The following is a 9,280-nucleotide window of genomic DNA, read 5'->3' on the forward strand; positions in this document are numbered from 1 at the left end:
ACCATATATCGCAAACACCGCCACTTCCGGGAACGCCGGCGAACCCAAATTGGCGTGTTATTGGGAACGGGTGTCTTGTTGAGCGTGGCGATCACTGATTGGGCAATTCGGTGAAGAGGAGACACATAAATAGGGCATCAGAAACACAGGAAGTAGTTGGTGATTCCCAGTAGTTATTGTGGGTGCAACGGAGCGGAGGAGAGAGTTGGAGAGAGAGAGAGAGTGTATGGTGTACTGTGGAGCTTGGGAAAAGAGAGATACACACACAGGGCTGAGTATACGAATATCTTTATTGGAGCATTGTGTTCAGATGCATTGTGTGATGTGAAGTTAACACACATTGAAGATCTGCTAGGATTGCAGGAAGGAGATCGTGCTGCCAGTTGTGTCGGATGTCGGTTATCTGGAAGAGAAGTGGAAAGATCCAGTGTTAATGAACATGTGAGTACACTGAAATATTCGTCGTGTCAACAGTTACTTTACAAGTGTGGAATATCCATATACCTCTTGTGAGTTGTGACCAGTGTGAGCGGCTCCACCGTAATAGGATTGGTGGGTGAGCCGGAACCAGCGAAAAAGGAGTCTGGTGCCTTGTTGTGGCTGTGATGTTTCCTCTGGCCGTCTGCTGCATCGGTGCCCCCAACGTCCAGGAACTAATCCCCGATCCTATGTGGTTTTGACCCTAATTCACGGTGAGTGTGTGGAGTGCAGTGGGCGAGTCCTATTCTTTGCTGTGTTTACACTTGAAGTCTGCAGTGTTATGCTGTGTCATGTTGTCAGTAATCACCCTCTAGGCTGGGAGAGAAAACCCTGTGGAGAAGAACGTGCACTGGTGTTGTGAGACGACCCTCTTTTATATACATTCCCGCTCGTGGCTTTGGACCCCTACTCCGCCGAGTGGTGACGTGTCAACAATAGCAAGTAAGGAACCGTGTGCATATTGTGGGGGACGACGACTGAGAGAAGTGTTGGCTGCTATATGAACATCCAGCTGTGTAGCCCTTGTGTATGAATACCTGTTTGTGGAGTGCTTTCAGAGGTTCGCCCCTGTCTAGATCTCTGGTCCGTTGTGTGGAAGAGAGGAGAGGGAAGCAATCGAGTCATTCCTGAGGTACATACCCGGTGGCACAAACCTACCTGAAGTCACCCAGCGTGGTGGCACCAGCTGAGGCCGTGGAAGGCCCAACGTGCAGCAACTTCAATCTTTACTTCTATCCACTCTTGGTCAAATTCGAGAGGTGGTGTGTCTTTCTCCATATATTCACTGAAGCGAAGTAAATTTGTGAAGGAACTCTGTCTGTTAAAAGTCCTACAGGTCTGAGCTTGAGGCTCTGAGTCGTCGTGGGAGTGTTTCCACGGTTGGAGGTGACCGTGTTGAGTGTTGGTCTGGGAAATCTGCCCAGGTGAAGACCACAGTTGTCGTGACATATACACCTTCTCTAGACTCCCGAGATGAAAAGGGCTAAAGCCTGACGTTCACCTCTTCGAGCGTCTGTGAGTTGTATCCATTCAGTATTGTCATTGTATACCCACCTGCATGCCCAGAGCAAAGATCCAGTTGCCCCTGTATACCCCTCTGTATGCCTAAAGCTAAGAGCCAGCGTATTGCCCTTGTATACTTACCTGTATGCCCGAAGTCCAACTCCAATTGCTCTTTGTATGCCCTTCTGTACGCCCACAGCTAAGAGCCAGCATATTGTCCTTGTATACTCATCTGTACGCCCAAAGCTAAGAGCCAGCGTATTGTCCTTGTATACTTACTTGTATGCCCAGAGTCAAGCTCTAGTTGCCCTTGTATACTCACCTGTATGTCCAAAGTAAAGACCCAGTTGTCCTTCTGCATACTGACCTGTACGCCCCGAGTGAAATACCAGTGCATCGCCCTTGCATACTCACCTGCAAACCCATAGGTTTTAACTGGAATGAAAATCGAAGTTAAGGATTGTGTATCTTTCTTGCATACTTACCTATACACCGAAGGCCAAGACCCCAATATATTCACCTGCATACTTACCTGTGTACCTTTTTAGGCGTTTCCAACCGCGGACCCAGAATCTCGTGGCGAAGGGCATCAGGTATGCACCCCACCCAATTCATCAGAATTACTTACCTTCTTTACTCTGCGTGCAGGAACTGGAAGGGCCCCACCGACGGTTCTCCTGCAGGAGAAACACAAAGGCACTACTGAGAAAAACCCTGTTGAGTCACGTGAAGGAAAGGACACAAATTACTGACAGGCTTACCTGAGAGTCCCCGTGACAGAGTCAGAAGCGACTCGGACCTATACTCTCTGGCCCCGAGAGTGGATTTTAGATTCCCTTTTGCCTTCCCTTCACACCTTTTAAATAATTTAAATAAAGTTTGTTTTAATTATACTCACTCTCTCTCGTGTGTCTGGTCATTGGGGTGTTCTTGGGACCTCCTCGAGGTGGAAACTAGGGAGGGGCAAGACTCACGACATCTGTGGTCTGCTCCGACCTGTGACATCGGTCTCATCTGTATTTTCACCTGCTGCTCCAGATGTCCAGCAGTGGTCAGTGTCTCTCGACACCTACTGACACTGGAATATTCCCGGTTACTTTAACCTTGTTCCCTGAGAAAGTGAAACGAGATGCTGTGCTGCTCAGCGCATTGGAAAACGTGACAAGCTGTGAATAATGTGTGTAACACGTCGATAGAATTGACCCGGTGGTAATATAGCCTCAGTTGATGATGTCTTCGGGGTGCGCGCCCACAACACGGGGCTATAAATAGATACGCCACAGGTTTATCAACAGGACATATACAACCAGGAAGTATCTGCTGTAATAGCCCGACTCGCTCCTTGGATGAGGACCATAGATGTTCTATACCCTCTTTTCCCAGAAGAGTCTGTAGCTCTCGAGACAGTACCTGCATCAGCTCCGGTTTCATGGAAGTGGACACCACGCCATTGAAACGTGGAGGATGACAAATAAATTGGATCCTTTCCTATCCGTACTGTGCTCAATATCCATGCAGAAACGCCTGGCAGAAGTTCCACGCTGCCAGACTCTCTGAGAGAGGTACCAATTTTAACACTTCCTTTTAAGGGGATGTTAGATGTTCCTTGTCCTGAACGATGGCAGGAAACACTGAACATCTAACATCTTGCTGGAAACCAACGCCAAGCGCTTGCTGGAGATCGCTGCACCCTGAAACACCAGCAGGGATGGCAGACCGATCACCTGAGGGCACTGAGGAGAGACGGGCACCGTGTAATGAGGTGTACACCGCTTTTCCACAGAGATTGCCTACAACAGATCAGCCTGGTATGCCTGTAACACTGCAATAGTGTGCAGCGCAGCACCAGCCTGACCTGCAGCTTGGTAGGCGTTACCCAAGATGATGTTATTTTACAATGTTTAGTGGGGAGAGTAGGTTTCTTAACCAAGGATGCAAATTTGGGTGAGAGATAGCTCGCAAGCGTCTCTTCAACCCGAGGCATCTCCGAATACCCCCACGTCTTTGCATCCACTATAATTGAAAAAGTCAACGTCAAGGGCCCAAAGATGCAGGAAGTATACAGTTTGCTCCATGACTTTGACAGCTCATCATGGAGGTCAGAAACCTATCCTCCAGCTTACTACGTTTGGGGTTCTTTTGTTCGCGTGGCCAGTCAAGCTGCAACCTGTCCACTGCACGAGTAACCACCTCGAGCAGTTCCTCGACTGATTTAATCTCGCGAGAGGAACGCTCAGAGGCGGATTGCTCATGGGCTGAATACCCAAGAGATATATCATCCTCCTTGTCAACTGAAGAAACTCCGGAGTGCACTTCGAGATCATGAGAGAGGATGTGTGGATCCAGTGACACCACAAGCGAAAGGGACGAGTCAATCGCTCGCTCGTCATGCAGATCCGCACGAGAACCCTTCGATGAAAAGGTGGGTGCCGTCTGAAAATAGCTCAGACCAGCACGAAGCAGCTTCACTAAGAGCAGTTCAGAATGCTCGCACTCACCCGTCTCTAAAGCCCGAACCGCGTGCCCCAAACAAACAAAACGGTAATCATGTGTATCCAGCTTATACATAGGATGAGAGCATGGAGGAACACAACACTTACTGTTTCGTTGGCTCATCCTACGAAGATCTGTAGCTGACGAACAGAATCTTCCTGACACACACATGCACAGAATGATCTTAAGACAAAAGATCTGTTGATGCACCTGTGGCGTACAGTATTGTTCAAAATAATAGCAGTACAATGTGACTAACCAGAATAATCAAGGTTTTTAGTATATTTTTTATTGCTACGTGGCAAACAAGTTACCAGTAGGTTCAGTAGATTCTCAGAAAACAAACGAGACCCAGCATTCATGATATGCACGCTCTTAAGGCTGTGCAATTGGGCAATTAGTTGAAAGGGGTGTGTTCAAAAAAATAGCAGTGTCTACCTTTGACTGTACAAACTCAAAACTATTTTGTACAAACATTTTTTTTTTCTGGGATTTAGCAATCCTGTGAATCACTAAACTAATATTTAGTTGTATGACCACAGTTTTTTAAAACTGCTTGACATCTGTGTGGCATGGAGTCAACCAACTTGTGGCACCTCTCAGCTGTTATTCCACTCCATGATTCTTTAAAAACATTCCACAATTCATTCACATTTCTTGGTTTTGCTTCAGAAACAGCATTTTTGATATCACCCCACAAGTTCTCAATTGGATTAAGGTCTGGAGATTGGGCTGGCCACTCCATAACATTAATTTTGTTGGTTTGGAACCAAGACTTTGCCCGTTTACTAGTGTGTTTTGGGTCATTGTCTTGTTGAAACAACCATTTCAAGGGCATGTCCTCTTCAGCATAGGGCAACATGACCTCTTCAAGTATTTTAACATATGCAAACTGATCCATGATCCCTGGTATGCGATAAATAGGCCCAACACCATAGTAGGAGAAACATGCCCATATCATGATGCTTGCACCTCCATGCTTCACTGTCTTCACTGTGTACTGTGGCTTGAATTCAGAGTTTGGGGGTCGTCTCACAAACTGCCTGTGGCCCTTGGACCCAAAAAGAACAATTTTACTCTCATCAGTCCACAAAATATTCCTCCATTTCTCTTTAGGCCAGTTGATGTGTTCTTTGGCAAATTGTAACCTCTTCTGCACATGCCTTTTTTTTAACAGAGGGACTTTGCGGGGGATTCTTGAAAATAGATTAGCTTCACACAGACGTCTTCTAACTGTCACAGTACTTACAGGTAACTCCAGACTGTCTTTGATCATCCTGGAGGTGATCATTGGCTGAGCCTTTGCCATTCTGGTTATTCTTCTATCCATTTTGATGGTTGTCTTCCGTTTTCTTCCACGTCTCTCTGGTTTTGCTCTCCGTTTTAAGGCATTGGAGATCATTTTAGCTGAACAGCCTATCATTTTTTGCACCTCTTAATAGGTTTTCCCCTCTCTAATCAACTTTTTAATCAAAGTACGCTGTTCTTCTGAACAATGTCTTGAACGACCCATTTTCCTCAGCTTTCAAATGCATGTTCAACAAGTGTTGGCTTCATCCTTAAATAGGGGCCACCTGATTCACACCGGTTTCTTCACAAAATTGATGACCTCAGTGATTGAATGCCACACTGCTATTTTTTTGAACACACCCCTTTCAACTAATTCAACTAATTGCCCAATTGCACAGCCTTAAGAGCGTGCATATCATGAATGCTGGGTCTCATTTGTTTTCTGAGAATCTACTTAACCTACTGGTAACTTGTTTGCCACGTAGCAATAAAAAATATACGAAAAACCTTGATTATTCTGGTTAGTCACATTGTACTGCTATTATTTTGAACAATACTGTATCTATTTATAGCCCCGTGTTGTGGGTGCGCGCCCCGATGACGTCATTAACATGAGGCTATATTACCAACGGGTCAATTCTATCGACGTGTTACATACATTATTCACAGCTGGTCACGAATAAGATGTTTCCCAATGCGCTGAGCAGCGCAGCATCGACTGAAACTTTTGAAAGGGAACTGAGAGACTTATTAAATACATAAATAAATCAATCAATTATGAATTATATTGATAATTAATAATAAATTAATACTTTTATAATAATGTTAATAATGTTTGTTATTAATCAAACAATTGTAGTTATATTCCTTTGGCAAATAAACACAGGTAGAGTACAATAATTTACATGGTTAAAATATTATTGTACATACAAGTTCAAGTCAACTTTATTGTCAATCAACAATGCAAGAGTACATTACGCAGCAGACTGAAATTGCTTTTCTCCCATACTCCAATGTGCAATATTAAAACAAGATTTGACACATACTAAGCATAAACTAAAAATACGACTAAACATAGGACACCACTAAACAAGTACAACTAGATATTCAGCAAATAGTCAAATAAACATAGCATATGGCCTACAGTGAGCTTACAGTTTCCAGACTATCACAGAGTTTCAAAATACAGTCAGGTTAAGGTATTTTACTGTAGTGCAATATAAAGAACAATATGGCAAAGTACAAGTAGCAGCATGAAGATAAATACGTTTTGTAAACTTGTTACATTCTTGTGCAATGAGATGCATTTCTGTGCAATGGGATATTGACATATGTGCATATGAGTATTTTGCAAACATTGAGTATGCCTTTTCCACAGTCTCACAGGTCCTTGTGTGTGTGTGTGTGTGTGTGTGTGTGTGTGTGGGTTGTGGGGGGGGGAGGGGGATGTTATAATCCAGATTTCATGAATGAGTTGAGCAGTCTGATGGCTTGTGGGAAAAAGCTATTACTGAATCTGGTAGTCCTGCAACGTATCCTGCTGTAGCGTTTGCCAGATGGTAGGAGGGTGAACAGTTTGTGTGTGGGGTGGGTGAAGTCTTTGATGATATTGGTAGCTCTTTTGTGGCATCGGGATGAGTATATGTCCTGGATGGATGGTTGAGCTGATTCGATGATCTTCTCAGCTGACCTCACCACTCTCTGTAGAGCTTTACAGTCAGCAACAGAGCAGCTACCATACCAAACTGAGAGACTGCTGGAGAGGATGCTCTCAATGGCACCCCTATAGAAGGTAGTGAGTGCCAGTGGAGGGAGACTGGCTCTTCTCATCCTGAAATGGAGGCATTGCTGAGTTTTCTTGACAAGGGAGGTGGTGTTGGTAGACCATGACAGGTCATCGGTGATGTGCACCCCCATGAACTTGGTGCTTTTCACTGATTCCACAGCGCTACCATTGATGTGTGTGTGTCCTGTGATTTTTCCTAAAGTCCACAGTTATTTCCTTTGTTTTATTAACATTTAGATGTAAATTGTTAGTGTCACACCAATTTATGAGTTGGTGTACCTCATCTCTGTATGCGGAGTCGTCGTCGTTGCTGATGAGGCCCACCACCGTCGTGTTGTCTGCAAACTTGATGATGTGGTTTGAGTTGTATCTGGCACGACAGTCATGAGTCATCAATGTAAACAGTAGAGGACTCAACACACATCCTTGAGGAACCCCAGTGTTCATGATGGTAGTCTGTGAAGAGTTTTTGCCAACTCTTACTGTCTGTGGTCTGTTGGTGAGAAAGTCTAGTAGCCAGTTGCAAAGTGGGGTGCTAAGCACACGTCCAGGTATATTATCAGGACCAGCAGCCTTCCTGGGGTTCACCTTTTGAAGAATCCTCCGAACGTCGGCAGGGTCAAGTTGAAGAGTTGCATTGTCCAAGCAGTGTAGAGCTTTTGTCGGAGTGGTGTTGTTGTTTTCCTCAAAACGGCTGAAGAATGAATTGAGTGAGTTTAGGAAGTCTGTGCTGTCCTCGCACGGTAAAAGTGTGGGCCTGTAGTACGTTACTGACTGGATGCCTTGCCATAGGCGTCTAGGGTCTTTTATATCAGCGAAGTGTGACTGGATTTTTTTGTCCATAGGCATACTTTGCTGCTCTCAGGCCTCGGTTCAAGTTGGCCCTGGCAGTTCTGAGGGCCTCTTTGTCTCCAGACTTGAAAGCCGCATTCCGTGCTTTTAGGAGCTCACATACCTCCCTGGTGAACCATGGTTTGTCGTTTGCCTTTTGTGGTGATATGTTTTATGACGGTCACATCTTCCATGCATTTGGATATGTATCCCGTCACAGACTCAGTGTATTCAGTTATATTGACATGCTGGTTGGAAGTGGCAGCCTTCCTAAAAACAGTCCAATCTGTGCAATCAAAACAGTCTTGGAGCGCTGAAGTAGCCCCCTCTGGCCAAGTTCTAATCCGCTTCACAGATGGTTTGTTCCTCACCAACAGTGGCCTGTAAGATGGCATTAGCATAACAACATCTGGTAAATAGACCTGGTCCAGAATGTTTTCTCCCCTGGTTGCAAAGTCCACATATTTATGAAAGTGTGGGAGTACTGTCTTCAATTTGCCCTGATTGAAATCGCCCGCGATTATACAGGCAGAATCCAGGTTTAAGTCCTGCATTGAGCTCACAGATTGATACAATGTAGAAAGCGCGTCTTTTGTGTTCGCACTGGGTGGTATATACACGGCTGTAATAGTCACAGGTGAAAATTCTCTTGGCAAGTATACTGGGCGGCATTTGACTGTTAGAAATTCTATGTTTTCGAACAGTGTCTTGAGATGACTTTAACATTAGTGCACCAATTGTTATTAATAAAAATTGCTACTCCACCACCTCGTAGCTTACCAGTGAGTGCGTGGCTTCTGTCTGCCCTGAATGTTGTTAGTCCATCCACCTGAATGGCTTTGTCTGGAACAGTGTGGTTAAGCCATGTCTCAGTGAGGACGATAGCGATGCAATCTTTCACCATCCTTTGTGTAATTAGATCCAATCTGAGGTAGTCCTTTTTTTTTTTCCAGCGAACGAACGTTGGAAAGCAGAATCGAAGGAAGTGCAGGTCTGTTTGGTTTGGCTTTTAGCCTTGTGCTGATGCCCGCTCGACTGCCTTGCTTGCTAGGTCTAGCACACCGCTTGCGCCTCAGCTGCTGCCATACAGGGCGCCGCCATCTTGAAATCTTGCTGTTTAAATTTACATTACGTTGCAAATTACAACGCAATGTAAATTACACATTGTGTCAGTAAGAAATATCAGTTTACATTTCCGAACGTTCCTTTAGCCATTAATTGTAATAATCCAGTGAAAGTCGGACAGCAGCCAGTGCTCTACACAGAGGTCTGATCTCATCATCATCAGTCTGTCTGGAATGACATTTGCCCAGTACTGTGTGTGTATAAATATATCTATCTCTCTCTCTCTGTGTGTGTGTGTAATTTTTAATATGAATGACTCCATTTAAGAGTTGT

The 9,280-nt window shown here is 44.8% G+C and overlaps 1 long non-coding RNA gene across 1 annotated transcript; it reads left to right on the forward strand.

Annotated features, from left to right (window-relative positions):
• Positions 1–382: 382 nt before the first annotated feature.
• LOC113096289 (uncharacterized) lies at positions 383–1,009 on the forward strand. The gene is made up of 3 exons (XR_003288491.1): positions 383–441; positions 548–692; positions 795–1,009. It is a non-coding gene; the product is annotated as an uncharacterized LOC113096289 (long non-coding RNA).
• Positions 1,010–9,280: the final 8,271 nt, after the last annotated feature.

Source organism: Carassius auratus, unplaced genomic scaffold (genome assembly GCF_003368295.1).
Source record: "Carassius auratus strain Wakin unplaced genomic scaffold, ASM336829v1 scaf_tig00215906, whole genome shotgun sequence".
NCBI classification, from domain to species: domain Eukaryota; kingdom Metazoa; phylum Chordata; class Actinopteri; order Cypriniformes; family Cyprinidae; genus Carassius; species Carassius auratus.